At 38.8% G+C, this 21900-nt stretch overlaps 1 pseudogene across 1 annotated transcript; it reads left to right on the top strand.

The window, feature by feature from the left end:
- Positions 1-628: 628 nt before the first annotated feature.
- LOC308427387 (tRNA (guanine(6)-N(2))-methyltransferase THUMP3-like) lies at positions 629-19023 on the top strand (annotated as a pseudogene). Its single transcript has 2 exons — positions 629-721; positions 17278-19023. The product of its transcript is annotated as a tRNA (guanine(6)-N(2))-methyltransferase THUMP3-like (transcript).
- Positions 19024-21900: the final 2877 nt, after the last annotated feature.

The raw sequence follows: 21900 nt of genomic DNA on the forward strand, positions 1-21900 counted from the left end.
TCTGTTATGGCTGAATAGCATGTGTGCACACACACACTTATATATTTCAACATTTTGTGTTGATGAGGACCTAAGCCGATATCGGTATCTGGGTATTATGAATGTTGCTGCAATAAACATCATTTAGTGCAGGCACCCTTATTGTGTTCTGACTTTGACCCATTCAGGTGAATATCGGCAACAATATAACAAAAGCAGATAATAGTTCTATTTCTAGTTTCTTGAGAAACCTTCATACTAATCTTCTCAATGTCTGGACTAATTCGTTTTAATGGGGATACTTTTTAAAGAAGTTAAGAATAAGAAACAACTTTTGTGGTTTCTGTCAAGTATACATGTAGTTTATGAGTTAGAGCTATTTTGTTTCTCTCTGGTAAAGCAAATGAATAGTATAAATGAAAGTTAGAAAAACAAATGGTTTCTGAAAAACTAGCCATGTACAGAAAACAGTGGTCAATGCTGCTCATCACCCCAAGAGGAATCTGGAGTCACACACAATAGCAAAGTGGAAGGAGACTCACACGGGCTCATCTTGCTCTGATGGTAGTGTGAATGGTATCTTGATGAGAATGGAGGGAAACGTCACCAACTTTCAGGTCTGTTTCATATGCAGCAGCAGTGATCCATCATGGATGACTGTCAGGGAAATAAAGCCGAGGGCATCTTTGTCCCGCAGCTCAATGAAGACTCTAAGGCAGCAACCCAGAATCCTCCACTAACGGTTCGTTTACATCTATAAAGGTTGCTACCAGGAAGCTGTGAATGCTAAGCTCATTACAACTCACATTAACAAACAAAATACATAACAGGATGAAAAACAGATACAAGACAAGAAAAAGACAGACCAGTAGATATTAAATTCCAGCAGTCTTCAATTGTTTTTTTTTTAACTATAACTGCAATAATAAATACCTTGTTATTTTGTTCATACTTTGCCTATTTTTTCTTTTAAATTTATTTGCTTTGTATTTATGTGTGCATGGGGATATCTGAGGAAGCCAGAAGGAAACATTGGATCCCTCTGGAGCTGGACTTACAGATTGTTGTGAGTTGCTCTGAGAACCATCTTTAGTCCTTTTTAAGAGTAGCAAGTGTGTTAAGTGGTGAGCCACCTCTCCAGTTTCAATTTACCTATTCCTTAAGATATTTAGATGCTAGAACATTAGAAAATTATAACAATAATTTATAAGTTTAAATGGAATTTTAAGATAATTTAAATTCGTTTATATTCAATTTTCAAGTGTTTAGGAACATGGTGATTTACTATGTGATTGCAGTGTTGTTACCTTCTAGGGCCTAAATGTCTTTTTCATGTTTACTAGTCTCATTAGGCAAATAGATTGAACACTAGGAATTTTATTCTGCATGTATTAGAACCCTTGGACAGTAAGTGCCTATGGGTACTGAATATTCACTCTGACAGAGATGTACAACTGTGACTGCTGGTAAACTCTTTAAGCATCTTTCACATCATAAGAGAGAATGACATCTGGGTGTTTTTGTACATATGCATGCTAGCATATGTGTGTGGGTGCACATGGAGGCCATAGAACATTTCTGGTATCATTTTTCCGGAACTGCCTATCTTGTGGTTTTTGAGACAGTCTCTCACTGGCCTGGAGTTCACAAAGCAAGCTTGTCTTGCTGGCCAGTCTGGGAATCTGCCTGTCTTTGCCTCCAGATTTACTGAAGCTACAGGCAGGCAACACTGTGCCTGTGTTTGTTTTGGTTTGATTTTGACAGTCTTCCTGTAGAATTCAGGTTAGCCTGAGACCTACTGTATTCCTGGTTCTGCTCTAAGAATACAACTGTCTACTGCAATCCCCCAGCTTTCTGATTACACTGAATGTTCTATTGTCATTTCCTAATAGTAACTTAGATTCTAAAACAACTCCTATATCATGCTTTGGAATGCATTATAGTTTCACTGACAAATAAAACCATATATAGTCAATGTCTACAGCATAATGATATGATACACACACATGTGATGCGTGGACATTATATAGTTAACAATTACTACTATGATTGAATTAATCATCATATCACAACACATAGTTATTCAGACAGAAAAAGAAACTGAGAGGAAGAATGGAGAAAAAGAGAGGGGAAGGGGCCAGAGAATAGACAGAGAGAGGAAATACATTTTTCTTGGTTGCTATTACTGGCAATAGTGTGCTTTAACTTTGATTTTATGTCATAGCAAAATCTATATTGTATGCTTGATAACCTCCCAGAAAAGAGAAGTAGAAATAGCAGGAGTTGTGGTAGTCTGCTAACTTATATAGACACGAGCCTTAGCAACTCCTGCCCAGCCTTGTAACAGCATCCAGCTTGCTGTGCCCCCACTCTGAGGCTCATTATATACAGAGGGAGTTTGACTCGTGGGATGTTCATGATCCTGCTCCGGTGCTTGGCAGGAAGAAGTGGCATTTGATGGTTGAAAGGAGAAACTAGACAACTCCTGGCCACCGTGTGTGTTTCTATTCATTTCCAGCTGTATGAAGGACACAGGTATATTACCCATCTTTGTCTCATCCTGACACCAGCATCCCATATTCAGTGAGTTTACGGAGGGACAGTCCCTGGCTTGTGAGCCAGACTAAGCCATAGAGGTAATGTCTTTGTAACTGTCTCCTTAATTCCCCAGCTTTCTTCTTAATCAATCCACAATAAAGTTATAAAGGCAGAATGGTGTTATTCCCACCACAAGATTGCCATGCTCCACTATGTTTATAGCAGCCTTATTTATAATAGCCAGAAGCTGGAAAGAACCCAGATGTCTATCAACAGTTGTGTGGATACAGAAAATGTGGTACATTTACACAATGGAGTACTACTCAGCTATTAGAAACAATGACTATATGAAATTCGTAAGCAAATGTATGGAACTAGAGACTATCATCCTGATTGAGGTAATACAATCACAAAAGAACACACATGATATGCACTCACTGATAAGCAGATACTAGCTCCAGAAAGCTCGGAATACCCAATATCCAAGAAACAATTAACAGATATTATGAAGCTCAAAAAGAAGGAAGGCCAAAATGGGGATGCCTTAGTCCTACTTAGAAAAGAGACCAAAACTCTCATGAGAGAAAATGCAAGGGTAAATAGAGAAACAGGGGTTGAAGAAAAAATCACTCAGAAGCGGCCTCACATGGGGATCCACCACATATGCAGTCACCAAATCCAAGCACTATAGCTTGTCCCAAAAAATACTTAATGGCAGGAACCAGACAGAGATGTCCCCTCAGGGACTATGCTAGAGTCATATAGATACAGTTGAACATGTTTGCAGCTAACCATTGGTCTCAACTCGGGGATCCCAATGAGGTTGCTAAAGAAAGGACCTAAAGAGCTGAAAGGAGTTGCCACCTCATGGGAAGATAACACCATTATTAACCAACCAAACCCTCCAAAACTCCCATAGAGTAAAACACCGACCTCTCTGTGTACTTCGAGAGACCTATTGATCCAGTTGTGTATTAGCTGAAGATACCAGTGTCTGGCAACAATGTGAAAAGAGGCTTTTGGTCCAAAGAGGGCATGTTTTCCCTTTGTAGGGGAATGACAAGGCAATGGTGTGGAGAGAGGGATCAGAAGGGAGTGCACCTTTGTGAAGGCAACTGGAAGGGCAGGGTAAAGAGATGACATCTTAAATGTAAATACAGAGTATCTTTAAAAAAAAAAAAAAGATCACAGATCGCCATGCCTTTAAACCACAGGAACAGAGCTTAAAATTTACTCACAAACTTTACATTTTTGAATATGGTTACTTATAAGTAAAGATAATTTTCATGTTGTGTAACTTTTTACCATAGATGAAGTTCCTCTTCTTCAGTCCTGTCTATTTTCCACATCAGATATGTATTCCTACAACTTTGATGACATTTTGATATAATTTTTATCACCACCTTCTGATTTAACTTCTTCATCAAACTACTCTCAGTAAACAAAAGTTCCTTTCCCTTTGTTTGATAATAGCAGATATACTTATTATTGCTAAGTGCTATTGTCATAATTTACCACTTTTTCAAGGGTAATAAAATAGCATGTTCAATAAGTGTCTTGTTGAATCCTAAGTGCAGGCACTGTGCTGACTTGGGTTTCTTTAAGACAAAGCTGGAGACAAAGATGGTGGGTTACATTTGTTTATATGGTGGTTGCAAGAAATAGTACTTTGGCTTAAAGTGAAGAAGATGACGGAGTGGGGGGAAAGTATATGAAGTGAGATGGTAACTATATATATATCATATATATATATATATATATATATATATATATATATATATATATATATATATATATATGAAACTCAGTTCAATTGTATATCCTCTGAAGGTCTATTTCAGGGTGACTTTGGGAACATCTTTCCAAATGACCAAGACTTTGAGACTCAATGCCACATGCTGTTGATACTGTATAATTCTGAAGTTCTTGTTTTAGGAGTTTGGGACTTGAGTACGTAAGACGTTTTGCAGCTTGTATGAGATGTGTCACAACAACTGCTCCTAAATCCCACGGGGAAGCACAAAGATGAGCCACAGGATTCAACGAGGCTATGCTTCACATACAACCTGGAAAATGTCTGAAGTATAGCATCCTTGATTGCAAACATCCACCTACCAGTAAGTATCTCAACTGTTGATCTGGGGCCTTAGCTTCTTTTCTGGCTGACGTGATAAAATACTATGACAAAAGCAATTTAGGAAAGAAAAGGTTTAATTGGGCACAGAACTTGAGGTCACAGTCCATTTTGGCAGAGAACTCGGAGCAGCAGGAGACTGAGAAAACTGGTCAATTTCTATTCTTATCCAAGAGCATTGAGTACTGAATTGATTGATGCAGGATACTATTCAGCTTACCATCTCTGTTTTTTATAGTCCAGGATCCTTGCTCAGGAAGTGTTTTTATCCACAATTAACATCTGCCTTTCCACACTAATTATCTTAATCAAGACACACCTAACAGATATTCTCAGAGACTATCCTTAATCCAGACAATTCTCTTTCAGGTGTACCTGGGAGCCTTCGTCCTCAGTGTCGAGTAGACCCAGTACGGATAAAAACAATATGTGAATTATAATAAAGCAAAGTTTCTTGAAGTTCTTTTAAATTCCAGAGCTTCCAGAAATATTTATGTCTAAATTTGTACCAACTTTTCCTCTTCTGATCAAATCAAGGTATCCTTTCTAATGTACTGACTTTGAGAGATGTTCCAGGGAAAACACTAATTGGGAAAGGTAATGTTAATAACTGATAGAAGCCAACAGGACCTGTTGGGATGGAAGAGGTAATGTAAGCTCTAAAAGAAAAAAGCTATAATATTTATTTTCACAGTCTAGAGATCTACATTTCTTTCTGTGAATTTTTTCCTAACATAGCAAGCAAAATTTTTGAAATTCTATTCTCTGCCACGAATCTCATGAATGTTAAGAAAAACACTTTGCACCTTTGATTGGTTGTAGATGTTAAGGGCCAATAGCACACCAATGGTCTAGCCCAGTAACTTTTGAGGAAGAACAGATTTGAAAAAATCTTAGATTCACACTATGGAGTTTATTTATTCTTTGCCTTTTGCTAAGTTTCTTATGGGGCCTCCTGTAGTCCCTGTAAGTCACTGAGTTGATTGAATGTACTCATTTTCTAAATCATATTGATTCAGAACTGTGTTATGTGCTCACTGAAAGAGCAACGCAATGTTTAATTCCCTCCCATGAATTTTTGCATTTGAACAAATTATTCAAGAATTCTGTGTCAGGTCAGTTTATAGGCTTGTCTTGCTACCATCTCAGAAACTGTGGAAAAAGAAGTATTCATAATAGAATCCCCAAGTTTCCTACTGACCCTAAGCTCTTTTGGATAAAACAGTGACAAGCCAGGAAATGTAAAGCATGGTGAACCCCATGAAAAGAATGAGAAATAGCCTCAGGGATAAAATAATGAACCTAGGTATTTGGAAAGAAAATAATCCAAAACATACCTATGACATATGGGCTTGGAGCTCTTAATTGCAATTCAGAAACTACACTCTGGGGAGCAGTGCTGAGTCCACAGAAGATAAATGGAAATCTAGTAGGGAAGGAAACCAAGTGCACCATAGAATCCTCATATAGGAAATCAAGGGTCAGACATGACTATGACTATTATTTATGGTCTGATTATGATATTTACAAGAATAATAGAAAAGAATGTTTTTAAAGAATAATAAATTTGGCTAATAAAAAAGAACTAGAAGAGTAGTAATACTGTCTTGTAAGTGTAGACTGAAAAGCTTGAAGATCTGATATGCCACTGTGAACGCCTCCCTTTCATTTTTTTTGAGAATATTAATATGGATTTTATTTTTTAAATTTTATGTGAGAATATTTACTATACGCATAATACATTTTATAATTTTTTGGCAATTTAATAGCTTTTTTTTTTTTTTTTTTTTTTTTTACAATGAGCAAAAAGTACATGTAATACAGAGTGTAACCCAGAATTTGTCAGTGTGTTCTTGGTGTGTAAAGATTGACTTTTTTTTTTTGTTTTCTTTTCTTTTTTTTTCTTGAACTTCACACAGTCTGTGAGTTGTTTCTGGGGCAGTCCGAGCCTCTGGGGTTAGCATCCCACTATCAGTGACTGCATATTATGTCTGTTCTTTTGTGACTGGGTTATCTCACTCAGGATGATATTCTTTAGATGCAACCATTTTCTTAAGAATTTGGTTAAGTCATTGTTTCTGGTGGCTGAGTAGTATTCCATTGTGTAAATGTACCACAATTTTTGTATCCATTCATCTACTGAAGGACATCTGATTTTTTTTTCAGCTTCTGGCTATTATAAATAGAGCTGCTATGAACATTGTGGTGCAAGTCTCTTTGTTGTATATTAAAGTGTCTCTGGGGTATATGCCCAGAAGTGGAATAGCTGGGTCTTCAGGTAGTACTATGTCCAATTTTCTGAGGTATCGCCAGACTGATTTCCAGAGTGGTTGTATCAGTTTACAACCCCACCAACAGTGGAGAAGTGTTACTCTTTCTCTGCAACGTCGCCAGCATCTGCTGTCATCTGAGTTTTGGATCTTGGCCAATCTGACTGGTGTGAGGTGTAATCTCAGGGTTGTTTTGATTTGCATTTCCCTGATGGCTAAGGATGTCGAGCACTTCCTCAGATGTTTCTCAGCCATTCAATTTTCCTCAATTGAGAACGTTTTGTTTAGCTCTGTACCTCATTTTTTAATAGGATTGTTTGATTCTCTGGTGTCTAGCTTTTTGAGTTCTTTGTATACCTTGGATATTAGGCCTCTATCTGATGTGGAGTTGATAAAGATTTTTTCCCATTCTGTTGGCTGCCGTTTTGTTTTCTTGACGATGTCCTTAGCCTTACAGAAACTTTGCAATCTCATTAAGTCCCATTTGTTAATCTTTGACTTTAGAGCTTGAGCCATTGGTGTTTTGTTCAGAACACCTTCCCTTTCAAGAAATAGGCAAAACTAAAGATGGTTATATTAATAGGGCATGGCATAGAGTGGATTTTGTCATTTACTGAAGAGACAATATTTTACAAAAATAAAAATTCCCTAAATAATATCTTCAACGCAGTATACATTAAAATGGTGACTCAAAGGAAAATATTATTTTAGACATAATTTTCAATTTTTTGGGCTGGTTGTCAGTTATATTAGCTCTATATATGTTGCTGTAATAGAACACTACTGAGAAACTTGTAAGAAACTCTATTTTTCATAGCTCTGGCATTTGGTGAATATGTGTGTTTGTGTGTGTGTGTGTGTGTGTGTGTATGTGTGTGTGTGTGTGTATGTGTATTTGTCCGCAAACACCATGACCAGAAGAATCACAATTTGTATGAAGCACGAAAGAAGTTCCTCTCAACCAAACTCAGTAGCAGGTGCTGGCTCCAACTTTGAGATTGTAACCACCACAGTTTTTCCTAGTATAACACAATTCTGTGTGCAAAATGAAGCATGAATAATTAACAATCTTCTCAAAGAAGACTGTTAATATCACTTTTTTCATGAAGACAGGCTCTAAAGATTGGCTACAAGTGTTAACTTAAGGGCCTGGGTAGAGATCTGGTGTGGTCTCAGTCATACAGATGGAGCCAATGTCACTCAGATTATTAATCGATTGCCAGTCCTATTTGTGGGAGCATAGAAGTGCCCCTGGTCACACAGATAACACAGAGGTCACCTAGACTATTAGCTACCTCTGGCCCTGCTGCAGTGTGCTTTGGGAAGCCAGACATGGTTTTGAAAATACAGATACCACAGGGGTCACCAAGGCCCTTGGAGACATTTATTCACAGTCTTCAGGGCAGAAAGCAGGTTATATATCTCTTCAGTTGAAAAGACAACCTCTCTTCTAGTGCTTCTCCATGAGAACAAGATTTTTGTGCTCCCAGTAGGCGAGACCCCTTGGTTGCTCTGTCATTGAATGATAGATGGCAGGATGATAAGAATGCAAATGAGTGAATTTCATCAGGGCCGCCTGCCCACAGTTCACTGGGAGCTTGGAAGAGCTGCAGGAGCACTTGCTCTCCACCCTAAGTAGAAGGGTGAGTTAACTTCTTCTGTCCACTGTATACCCCAGGGAGGGGCTGCCCAGAATTCTTGTTCGGCTCAAGCGGCAGTACTGCCTGGGAGTACACACTCTGGCCCAGGGCCAGATCCAGCCCAGCTGCATCAGGACTCTGCCATCGGATCTCACAGCCTACCTGGAGAGATGAACATCCCAGAACAATCTTCCTCTGGAGACCATGGGCCCACAGACCTACAAGAGAGACAAGCTCCAGAAAGAGACAACAAAATCACCTAACATCACCTGTAACAGGATGGCAAAAGGCAAGCACAAGACTCTAAAAAATGGAAACCAAGACAACCTGGCAACATCAGAACCCAGTTCTCCCACCACTGCAAATAGTGAATATCCCAACTCACAGTAAAACAAGATTTAGACTTGAAATCATACTTCCTGATGATGATGGAGATCGTTGAGAAGCACATACATAACACACTTAAAAAAAGTACAGGGAAACCAGAAGAATACATGCAAAAAAGTTGAAGCCCTTAAAGAGAAAACACAAAAGGCACTTAAAGAGCTAAAGAAAAACACAAACAACCAGATAAAGGAACTGAAAACAGAAATAGAAACAATGAAGAAAACACAAAAGGAGACAACCCTGAAGTTAGAAAATCTAGGAAAGACCTGAAGAAAGAAAATCAGGAGTCATGGATGCAAGCATCACCAACAGAATACAAGAGCTAGGAGAGAGTCTCAGGAGCAGAAGATACCATAAAAATCATTGACACATCAGAGAAAATGCAAAAATCAAAAAGATTCTAACCCAAAACATCCAGGAAATCCAGGACACAATTAGAAGACCAAACCTAAGAATAATAGATGTAAAAGAGAGCAAAGACTCCCAACTGAAAGGCCCAGTAAATATTTCAACAAAATTATAGAAGAAAGCTTCCCTAACCTAATAAAAGAGATAACCACAAAACATACAAGAAGCCTAAAGAACCGCAAATACATTGGACTGGAAAAGAAATTCTTCCTGACACATCATAGTCAAAACAACAAATGCTCAAAATAAAGAAAGAATACTAAAAGCAGTAAGAGAAAAAGGACAGGTAACGTATAAAGGCAGACCAATCAGAATTACACCAGACTTCTCAACAGAGACTATGACAGCTAGAAGATCCTGAAATAACATCATACAGACCCTAAGGGAACACAAGTTTCAGCCCATGTTTTTATATCCAACAAAACTCCCAGTCACCATAGATGGAGAAACTAAGACATTCCAAGACAAAAGCAAATTTACACAATATCTGTCTACAAATCCAGCCCTACAAAGGATGATAGATGAAAGACTTCACCACAAAAAGGAAAACTTCACCCTAGGAAAATCAAGAAACCAATCCTCTTGCAACAAACAGCAAAGAAGAAAAGCATACTAAAGTCTAAAACAACAAAAATAACAGGAAACAACAATCACTATTCCTTAATATCGCTTAACATCAATGGACTCAATTCCCCAATTAAAAAAAAAAAAAAAAAACATAGACTGTCAGACTGGACACATAAACAGGATCCAACATTTTGCTGCAAACAGGAAATTCATCTAAGCAACAAAAACAGGCACTACCTTTACCTCAAAGTAAAAGGTTGTAAAAAAAACTTTCCAAGCAAGTGGTCCCAAGAAACAAGGTGGAGTAGCTATCCTAATACTGAATAAAATAGATTTTCAACCAAAATTTATCAAAAAAGACAAGGAAGAGCACTTTTTACTCATCAAAGGAAAAGTCTTTCAAGACAAACTCTCAATACTGAACATCTATGCTCCAAACACAAGAGCACCCACGTTCATAAAAGAAGCTCTAGTAAAGCTCAGAGCATATATTACACCACACACAATAATAGTGCGAGACTTTAGCACCCGACTCTCATCAATGGACAGGTCATGGATGCAGAAACTGAACAGAATCACAGTGAAACTAACAGAAGTTACAAACCAAATGAATTTAACAGACATCTACAGAATATTTTATTTAAAAACAAAAAAATTATACCTTCTTCTCAGCACCTCATGGTAGGTACCTTCTCCAATACTGACCACATAGCAAGTCACAAAACAGGCCTCAACAGATACAAGAAGATCAAAATAATCCCCTGCACTCTATTAGATCACCATCTACTAAGGCTGGTCTTCAATAACAACAACAACAAAAACAAAAAGCACACATATATATGGAAGCTAAATAATGCTCTCCTCAATGATAGTTTGGTCAAGGAAGAAATAAAGAAAGAAATCAAAGACTTTTTAGAATTTAATGAAAGTGAAGTAAAAAATAATCAAACTTATGGGATACAATGAAAGCAGTGCTAAGAGGACAACTCATAGCACTCAGTTCCTCCAAAAATAAACTGGAGAGAGCATACACTAACAATGTGACAGCACAACTGAAAGCTCTAGAACAGAAAGAAGCAGATACACCTAAGAGAAGTAGGCAGCGGGAAATAATCAAACTAGGAACTGAAATCAACCAAGTAGAAACAAAAAGTACTATACAAATAATCAACAAAACCCAGAGCTGGTTCTTTGAGAAAATCAACATGATTGATAAACCCTTAGCCAGACTAACCATAGGGCACAGCAAGAATATCTAAATTAACAAAATGAGAAATGAAATGGCAGACATAACAACAGAAACCTAGTAAATTCAAGGAAACCTATAGTCAACAAAACTAGAAAATCTAGGGAAATGGACAATTTTCTAGACTGATGCAGGTACCAAAGTTATATCTGAATCATATAAACCATCTAAACAGTCCCATAACCTCTAAAGAAATAGAAGCAGCTATAAAAATCCTCCCAACCAAAAAAAAAAAAAAAAAAAAAAAAAAAGCCCAGGACATGATGGTTTTAGGTTTTAGTGCAGAATTCTATCAGACCTTCATAGAAGAACTAATATCAATGCTCTTCAAACTATTCCACAAAATAGAAACAAAAGAAATACTACCCAACTCATTTTTTTCAAAGCCATAATTATGCTCATACCTAAACCACACAAAGACCCAACAAAAAAAGAGAACTTTAGACCAATTTCCTTCATAAACATTGATGATAAAATATTCAATAAAATTATTGCAAACCGAATCCAAGAACACATCAAAATGATCATTCATCATGATCAAGGTGGCTTCATCACAGGGATGCAAGTATGGTTCAATATGCAGAAATCCATCAATGTCATCCAGTATATATATAAACTCACAGAAAAAAAATCACATGATCATTTCTCTAGATGCTAAGAAAGCATATGACAAAATTCAATAGCTCTTCATATTAAAAGTCTTGAAAAGATTAGGTATTTAAGGTTTATATTTAAACACAGTAAATACAATATACAGCAAACCAGTAGCCAGCATCAAAGTAAATGGTGAGAAACTTCAAGCACCCACTAAAATCAGGGATAAGACAAGGCTGTCCACTTTCTCTCTGCCTATTCAATATAGTACTGGAAGTACTAGCCAGAGCAATAAGACAACAAAAAGAAGTCAAAGGGGTAGAAATTGGAAAGGAAGAAGTCAAAATATCACTATATGCAGATGATATGATAGTATACTTAAGTGACCCCAAAAATTGTACCAAGGAACTTTTACAGCTGATAAACAACTTCAGCAAAGTGGCTGGATATAAAATTAACTCAAACAAATCAGTAACTTTCCTCTACTCAAAGGACAAACAGGCTGAGAAAGAAATTAGAGAATTGACACTCTTCACAATAGTCACAAAACATATAAAATACCTTGGAGTAACCCTAACCAAACAAGTGAAGGATATATATGACAAGAGCTTCAAGTTACTGAAGAAGAAAATAGAAGAAGACTTTGGAATATGGAAAGCTCTCCCACGTTTATGGATTGGAAGGATCAACATTGTAAAAATGGCCATCTTGCCTAAGGCAATCATCAAAATCAGTGCAATTCCCATCAAAATTCCAACTCAATTCTTCATAGAGTTAGAAAGAACAATTTGCAAATTTATTTCCAATCATAAAAAACCCAGGCTAGCAAAAAACATAGTCAAAAATAAAAAGCTTCCGGGGAAATTACCATCCCTGACCTTAAGATGTATAATAGATCAATTGTGATTAAAACTGCATAGTATTGGTACAGAGAAAGGCAGGTAGACCAATGGAATAGAATGGAAGACCCAGAAATGAACCCTCACACATATGGTTACTTGATTTTTGACAAAGAAGCTATAAACATTAAATGGAAATAGGACAGCCCCTTCAACAAATGGTTTGGGTTCAACTGGCAGTCAGCATGCAGAAGAAAGCAAATCAATTCTTTCTTATGTCCTTGTACAAAGCTCAAGTCTAAGTTGATCAAAAACCTCCACCTAAAACCAGGTACACTGAAACTAATAAAACAGAAAGCGGGAAAGAGCTTAGAACACACAGGCACAGGAAATTTTTTCTGAACAGAAAACCAATGGCTTATATTCTAAGATCAAGAATGGACAAAGGGAACCTCATGAAAATGCAAAGCTTCTGTAAGGCCAAGGACACTGTCAAAAGGACAAAACAGCAACCAACAGATTAGGAAAAGGTATTTACCAATCCTACATCTGATAGAGGGCTAATATCCAATATATACAAAGAACTCAAGAAGATAGATTCTAGACAATCAAATAATCTTATTAAAAATGAGGAACAGAGCTACACAGAGATTTATCAACTGAGGAATATCAAGTGGCTGAGAAACACCTAAAGAAATGCTCAACATCCCTAGTTATCAGGGAAATGCAAATTAAAATAACCCTAAGATTCCACCTCACACCTGTCAGAATGGCTGGAATCAAAAACTCAGGTGACAGCAGATGCTGTCGAGAATGTGGAGAAAGAGGAACACCCCTCCACTGCTAGTGGGGTTGTAAGCTGGTACAGCCACTCTCAAAATCAGTCTGGCCGTTCCTCAGAAAATTGGACATAGTACTACCTAAGGACCCAGATATACCACTCCTGGGCATATATATACTCAAAGAATGCTAAATAATATAACAAGGCCACATGCTAAACAATGTTCACAGCAGTCTTATTTATAACAGCCAGAAGCTGGAAAGAACCCAGATGTCATTCAACAGAGGAATGGATACAGACAGTGTGGTACATTTACACAATGGAGTATTACTCAGCTATTAGAAATAATGACTTCATGAAATTCTTAGGCAAATGGATGGAACTAGAGACTATCATCCTGCATGAGGTAACACAGTCACAAAAGAACACACATGGTATAAACTCAGTGATAAACAGATACTCACCTTAGAAAGCTGTGAATACCCAAGAAACAAGTCACAGACTTTATGAAGCTCAAAAACAAAAAAAAAACAAAAAAAAAAAAAGAAAGAAAGAAAAGAAAAAGAAAAAGAAAAAAAGAAAGAAAAAAAGAAGGCCAAAATTGGGATGCCTTAGTCCTTCTTAGAAGGGAGAACAAGACTCTCAGGAAAGGAAATGCAAGGTCAAATAGAAGACTCACCCAGAGATCCACTACATATGCAGCCACCAAATCCAAGTACTGTAGCTGATGGCAAGAAGTACTCACTGGCAGGAACTAGATAGAGATGCCTCCTCAGGGATTACATTAGAGTCACAGAGATAAAGCTGTGCATGCTTGTAGCTAACCATCAGACTGAACTCTGGGACCTGAGTGAGGGTGCTAAAGAAAGGACCAAAGGAGCTGAAAAGAGTTGCAACCTCATGGGGAGAACAACATTATCAACCAACCAAACCCCAAACCCTCCAAAATTCCCGTGGACTAAAATACCAACCTTTGATCACATTGAGTTACCTATTGATCCATTTGCATATGTAGCTGAAGATACCAGTGTCTGGCATTAATGTGAGAAGAGGCTTTTGACCCAGGGAGGGCATGTTTTCCCAGTGTAGGGGAATGCCAAGGGGATTGGAGGGGGTGATTAGGAGGGAGTGCGCATTTTTGAAGGCAAATGGAGGGGGAGGGTGGATGGGGGTGGGGTGGGGGAAAGGGATAACATCTCAAATGTAAATTCAGAATATCTTATAAAAATAATGAGAAAAAAATGAAGGAAGACCAGAATGTGAATGTCTCAGTTCTTCTTAGAAGAAAGAACAGAGCAGGAGAGGAAATACAAGTCAAATAGAGGAGCAGGGATTGAAGAAAAGATCTACAGAGACCGCCTCACTCTGAGAACTACCCCATATGCAGCCACCAAACCCAAGCACTATTGCTGATGCCAAGAAGAGTTTACTGGCAGGAACCAGACATGGATGTCTCTTCAGAGGCTCTCCCAGAGTCATATAGATACAGATGAGGATGCTTGCAGTCTAACATCAGACTGAACATGGGGACCCCAATGAAAGAGCTAGAGAAAGGACTGAAAGAGCTGAAAGGTTTGCCACCTTGTGGGAAGAAGAACATCATCAACCAGCCAAGGCACTGAGGTGGAGAGGGTGATTTGGAGAGGGAGCACCTTCACGGAAGCAAGTTGAGGGGGAGGAGGGAGGAGTGTGGGGGGAAGGGTATAACATTTGAAATGTAAATACAGAGAATATCTAATAAAATTGAAAAAAATTATCATCATGAAAAAAAGAAAAGAATGCAAATGAACAATAGCAGATAAACATGGTCTCATATCGGTCCGTTTCCATGATTACTAGCCCACTCTTGTGATGATGGCATGTATCTCTTTATAGGGCAGAGACTAGAATGCTCTCATTAGATTGGGATCAAGGTGGGTAACATGGAAATAAAAGACAGTGTTGAGCAGCCTCTATACAATTTGTTTTTAATCAGAATGCGTGAACTCCAGAATCTCCCCAGAAGTGAGTCACAGGAGGGTCAGGGTTTTCTAGGTCAGAAAACATAAGATTTTGGGATGGAAAATATTATCTGTGGGTCAGTTCCCCTGCAATCTCAGAGTGCTAAATACCAGAAATGGTTGGCATGCTGATTGTCTCATTAGATGCTTCCTGGAGTCTAACAGCCTGCTGTGCTCTCAGTTCTTGTCCTGAGTTTCTCAGTTTACCAGAGGACTTTAGATCCTTGGTCCATCACTTCCTCCCTCCTCCCAACACACTGGCCTTGACGATTAGTCTCAACACAAGAGCTTTGAATGACAGAAATGTATAGTGTGTGTGTGTATACATACATACATATATATATATATATATATATATATATATATATATATACTGTATAGTATACTATATATACATACATGTATATAAACATATATTCATGTATATATGGGCATGTATATATATATACACACACACACACACATATATATATACATACACACCTATATTTGCTATACTAAATATAGTATACTATATAGTATATTCTATATATACATACACACACACACACATATATATATACTATATACATGTATTTTTACCATATTATTTTATCATATTTTATTCTTCTCCAAGCTCAAAAGAAATAATGAGAGCAGTATGAATCAAACAGTGAGTATGTAACCTACTTGCTATCAAGGAAAGCCAGTTAATGATAGCTGAGACAAGGACATAGTGACATTGAATTCAGAATAATATTGCTTATGATTCATGAAAATAAATGTTTACATAATGGCCAAAAACTCTGTGGAGGCAAAATCAGGATTATATATGCATTCTTACTTATCCTCATAGAGTCATGGAAAGTAAGAAAATGTAACTGACTCTTTAGGACTAACAATTTCATTAGTTGATGAAGTCTAAATGGAGACGTATAATTAATACACAAGTTTCTTCAACATCTGTCTCATCACGCTGTTTAGTTACTATTAAGACAAGGCACTGAACATCCAACAGATTTAATCTCTGCAAAAAATAGAAACATTTCTCAATATTTTTCTTTCTTAAGCAAATCACTTAATTCTTGTCTAGAGGAGACCAGCCAATATCAGGAAAATCTCAGATGAAAACAACCTGGAAACCATTTGAGCTTATTGGAGATGACTAGACCACAGTTTTAACTGTTTCATTACTTTGATTTTCAGTAACTAATAAAGAAGACTATTCACCTAAAGAGAAATGGTCTGACACTTGATGTCTTTCAACAGCGATCTGAAATGATTACTTTGGCAGCAGGGCATAGGTGCAGCCTGCTTAGTTGGAAAAACTGACATTTGTTCAAGCTATGTACATGATGAGCTTAAGATGCATTCTACGTTCAGCCATATGTTTAAAAACACCAATAAAATTTGCAGCTAGGGAACCTCAGCTCATGCCCTATTTTTTATCTTTGACCATGGTGTGATTATGAGCTTAGTTCAGCCTTACCTTCTCTGAGTCTCAGAGCAGATCTACTACAGTGATGATATGGGACAACCAAATCCTATGAGTGAAGATAGTTTTAAGAAAATCATGTGTGGATACCGGTTATGGCAACCAATACTCTGGCTCACTGGCTGACCTTGTTGCTTCTTGCTCTGTGAACACCCTCATGGGCTAGCTCTATGCACCTTCCCTAACTGAGAAGTGAGTTCATCTAAGGAAGCTCTGGCTGCTTTAGATAATTCATGTAACAACTTAGACCACTCAGCAATCACAAGGATTGAAGGAGCATATAGTTACAGAAGAAAATAAAATTTAGCATATGCAAAAGGGAAAAAAAATAAGAGAACTTTTAGTAGATGACAGAAATGATTACAGGGCTGAGCGAGCTGAGCTCACAGGTGCAGCGATTGAAAGGGTCTGTGCTTACAGCCTAGACTGTTAGACCTTTTAAAAACCATTTCCATCCTGTCTGACACTCAAGAAGCTACCAGAGAGCACTTGGATATAAACCTTCATGAGAACAAGAAGCCTGTACCCCTGTTAGAAAGTGGTGTCAGAAGTGAGTCTGAGCCTCTCCAAGTTACTCTTGGAGCCACTGTACCTACTGGCTTTGAAGAAACCGCTGCAGATGAAGTGAGAGAGAAGTTGAAGTCATCGTGCAGAATCAGCAAAGACTGGGGCAAGATATATTTTGATATTGCAGTAAAAAATCTGTCTCAGGTTCACTGTCTGAGATCAGTTGATAACTTGTTTGTGATTGTTCAGGAGTTTAAAGATGACCAGTTCAAAGCTACAAAGGAGGAAGTTCTAAGAGTCTTTGAAGAACTGTCTGGAAAGCTCCCATGTTCAGACCCTTTAAAAGTTTAGCAAATTAACACCACTTTCAAGAAGAAGAAAGCAAAGCGCAGAAAGGCAAATCAGAGTGCGGATAAAGAGAAGGCTGACTATGGACAAGGAGACAAAGCAGATGAGAAACACAGTAAGAAAAAAACTTGCCAACAGCACCTCAGATTGACATATCTTGGACTACTATGAAAATCCAGCCATCAAAGAAGAGATATCAAACCTTAGTAGGTGAGGTCTTGGCATCTTGCAAAGATGAAACTGGTCAAAGCCTAAGGGAAGACACTGAACCACAAGTCCAGAAGTTTAGAGCTACCTGCAACAGAGCAGGAGAGAAACACTGCTTTACCTCCAGGGAGGCTGCGGGAGATTTTGGAGGTGCTAATCCAGAGTACTTTAAATGGAAGGCTGATATGGCCAACTCGGATGTAGAGGTTCTCCTGAACATCCACGATAATGAAGTCATTGTTACTATGGCACTGACAGAGGAGATTCTCCATCGCAGAAATATTACACATTTTGGACCTACAACTCTTAGGTCAACCCTTGCCTATGGGAGGCTCAGGCTATATGAACCTAAACGACTGATAATGGATCCAGTGTGTGGAACAGGGGTAATACCAACAGAGGGGGATACTGAGTGGTCTCACTGTTACCATATTGCTGGGGACAGCAACCCACTGGCAGTGAACAGAGCAGCAAATAGCATCTCATCTCCATTGACTAAGAGCCAGATTAAAGATGGAAAAACATCCTGGGGTTTGCCCACTGATGCTGCTCAGTGGGATATCTGCAACCTCCCACGGCAAACTGCTTCTGTGGATATTATTGTAGCAGTTATGCCATTTGGAAAAAGGATGGGTCCCAAGAAGAGAAATTGGAATCTATATTCAGTTTGCCTTCGGGAAATGAGCCGTGTCTGTAGACTAGGGACAGGTAGAGCTGTACTGCTTACTCAGGACAAGAAATGTTTTTCCAAGGCATTGTCTGGAATGGGACATGTGTGGCGGAAGGTCCATACAGTCTGGGTGAACATCGGGGGACTTCATGCTGCAGTTTATCTTCTGAAACGCACCCCTCGAGACTTTGTTCATCCTTCAGATCAACATGGAGGAAGAGAACGTCCTTGGTAAAGCAAAGGGTGAAGACAACTTAGCGGTGTTTGTGGTTCTTAACACTGGAAATGTCAGCATAAAGAACTTGCTTTGGGAGAAAAATAGCAGAAAAGTAACTCGGTATTACCGGTTCCACTGCTTAACTACTCCAGAATGCTGTATTGTTAGCAAGATGATTGTAATTGTGTTTCTTGAGAAGCCATCGCTTGCCTTCTAAGTTTCAGAACACTTGAGCCCATATCCTATTGCTTGTGCAGTCTACTGTTCTATGGTTTAAATTCTTTATACCATCCCAGAAACTGAAGCATCCCGGAAGACCTACAGTTTATCATCTGCCTTAAAATAAATACACACAACCTTAAAAAAATTAAGAAAGAAATGATAAGAGGTATGAAAGAAGAAAGCGGTGAGCAACTAGAGAAAGCAAAGAATGAGAAAATGAAAGGTAAGCCAAGGAGAAAACTGTCAAAGTAATCAATATAGCGTCGAGGGCGGAAACCGGGCCATAGACAATGCACTGAACAGGGAGCTCGCCTGCCTGGCCTTGCTGTCTCTACTGCCGCATTGTGATCTCCTGAACTTTGCTTTGCTTGTGTAGCAACCTATGAACCTACAAACCTGGTTTTACTGGTGGACATTCCTCGAGAGGCCGTTGGGACAGCAGCTCTCAGCTCCACTGGTTATGCCTTTGTAATCAGAGAGCGCCGGAAGAAAATGACACCCATGTGCCTTGCTTACAAAGTGAGTTGAGATAAATAACAGACTTGCTAATAAGGCTTTGGGGTAGACTTAAATTCTCACAGTCCATTTTCCCACTCTCCCAAGCTTGCATTCCCGCTTATACATTCTCACAACACACATCCACACCCACACACGCCTGTCAAACTTTCTCTACACAGATGGATAAAACGGACTGAAGTTGGGGGTGCCAGTGTATCCTTTATAATCAGTATTCGCTGCCACAGAGTCAGACAAATGAAAAGAAAAGGAAAAGGCACACTTAAAGGAAATTCAAGAGGCACAACACAACCTCCTTGTGTTTCTTACCCAGTGAGTCATATTATTCTACCTAGGCACTGGGTTCCCAGTCAGAATAAACAGCTCCGCAAGTGGACAGAGGGTTAAAATAGAATAGTCTAAGGAGAAACAAAGCAGAGGGTTTTGAAAAAATCGCCCATAAAAGGTATTTAAAACATGTCTCCCCACCCTCAAGCATGGCTATTTTCAGTTGCTCAATTATATATGGACTAGATTATAGGCAGCAAAAATATAAAGCCACGCTTATGAATTGTATTCTTTGTTAATTTGCAATTTTAATGGATTTTAAATTTTGGACTTGCTAGAAAAGGAACAGTTAGATTTGGAGACCAAGTGGAACAGGGTTGAAAGGAGGGGGCTTGAAGAGAAAGGGACTGGTTGCTTTAAAGAGATTAGGTTTCTGAATTCTATGGGACATTCTTGGTAGCCTCTGAAGCAAGAACAGCTTGTTAGAAAAAAAAAAAAAAAGAGATGTTGCACTTGTTAGAAAGTGCAATGTAACAATGATATTCCAAATGCTTATTTACACATCCGATAGGAGGAAGACTGCCTATTTGAAACTTACTAAATACCCAAAGCAGAAGAAACATGGTTGGTAGCAGTACCATGTGACATTACTTTGTCTTTAGCAAGCCAGGTATTATCCAGTAATGAAAAGTAGGATTTATTAGACACTTCTCCTGCACCTTTTATCTTTCATCTTCTTTTTCTGGCTAGTCTTATTTTTATTTATTTATTTTTTATTTTGTTGGATATTTTATGTATTTACATTTTAAATGTTATCCCCTTTCCCAGTTCTCTCCTCTCCCATCCTCCATCCCTCTGCTTCTATGAGGATGATCCCCCTCCCACCCACCCAATGCCAACTCACCACCCTGGCATTCCCCTACACTGGAGAACCAAGACATCATAGGACCGAGGACTTCTCCTCATGTCGATGCCAGACAATGGCATCCTCTGCTACATATATGGCTGGAGCCATAGGTCCCTCCATGTGTACTCTTTGGTTGGTGGTTTAGTTCCTGGGAGCGCTGGGGCGGGGGGTCTGGTTGGTTGATATTGTTGTTCTTCCTATGAGGTTGCAAACCCCTTCAGCTCCTTCAGTCCTTTTTCTAACTCCTCCATTGGGTTCTCAATGATCAGTCTGATGGTTAGCTGTAATCGTCTTCATCTGTATCAATAAGGCTCTGGCAGAGCCTCTCAGGAGACATCCATATCAGGCTCCTGTCAGCAAGCGTTTCTTGGCATCAGCAATAGTGACTGGGTTTGGTGGTTGCATATGGGATGGATCCCCAGGTGGGATAATCTCTAAATGGCCTTTCCTTCAGTCTCTGCTCCACATTTTGTCCCTGTATTTTCCTTAGACAGGAGCAATTCTGGGTTCAAATTTTGAGAAGGGTGGATGGGCCCATCCCCCAAACTGGGGCCTTGCCTAACAGCTGGATATTGTCTCTACAGGTTCTTCCTCCTCTTTGTTGGGCATTTCAGCTAATCTCATTCTTTTTAGATTCTGGGAGCCTCTTGATTTCCTGGCATCTGGAACTTGCTGGTGGCTACCCTAAGTTTCTCATCCCCCATTGCTACACAACTCTGTTCAGATTCCTGACGCTCTGTATATCACTCCCATCTCCTCTCATACCTGATCCTGCCCTATTTTTCTCCTTCCTCTTCCTCCTAAGTCCCTCCCACCCTCTACCTCCCAGAAGAATTTTGTTCCCCCTTCTAAGAAGGACTGAAGCATCCACATGTTGGTTTTTCTTTTTCTTAAGCATCATATGGTGTGTGAATTGTATCTTGGGTATTCTGAGCTTTTGAACTAACATCCACTTATCAGTGAATTTATACCATGTGACTGGGTTTGTGACTGGGTTACCTCACTCAGGATGATACTGTCTAATTCCATCTATTTGCCAATAATTTCATGAAGTCATTGGTTTAAAAAATATCTTATTGGATATTCTCTGCATTTATATTTTAAATGCTATCCCTTTCTCCCTCCCCAGATCCTACCCCATTCTCCCTCCACTTGCTTCCATAAAGATGCTCCCTCTCCCAA

The sequence above is a fragment of the Micromys minutus genome, assembly GCF_963924665.1.
Source record: "Micromys minutus genome assembly, chromosome: 11".
NCBI lineage: Eukaryota > Metazoa > Chordata > Mammalia > Rodentia > Muridae > Micromys > Micromys minutus.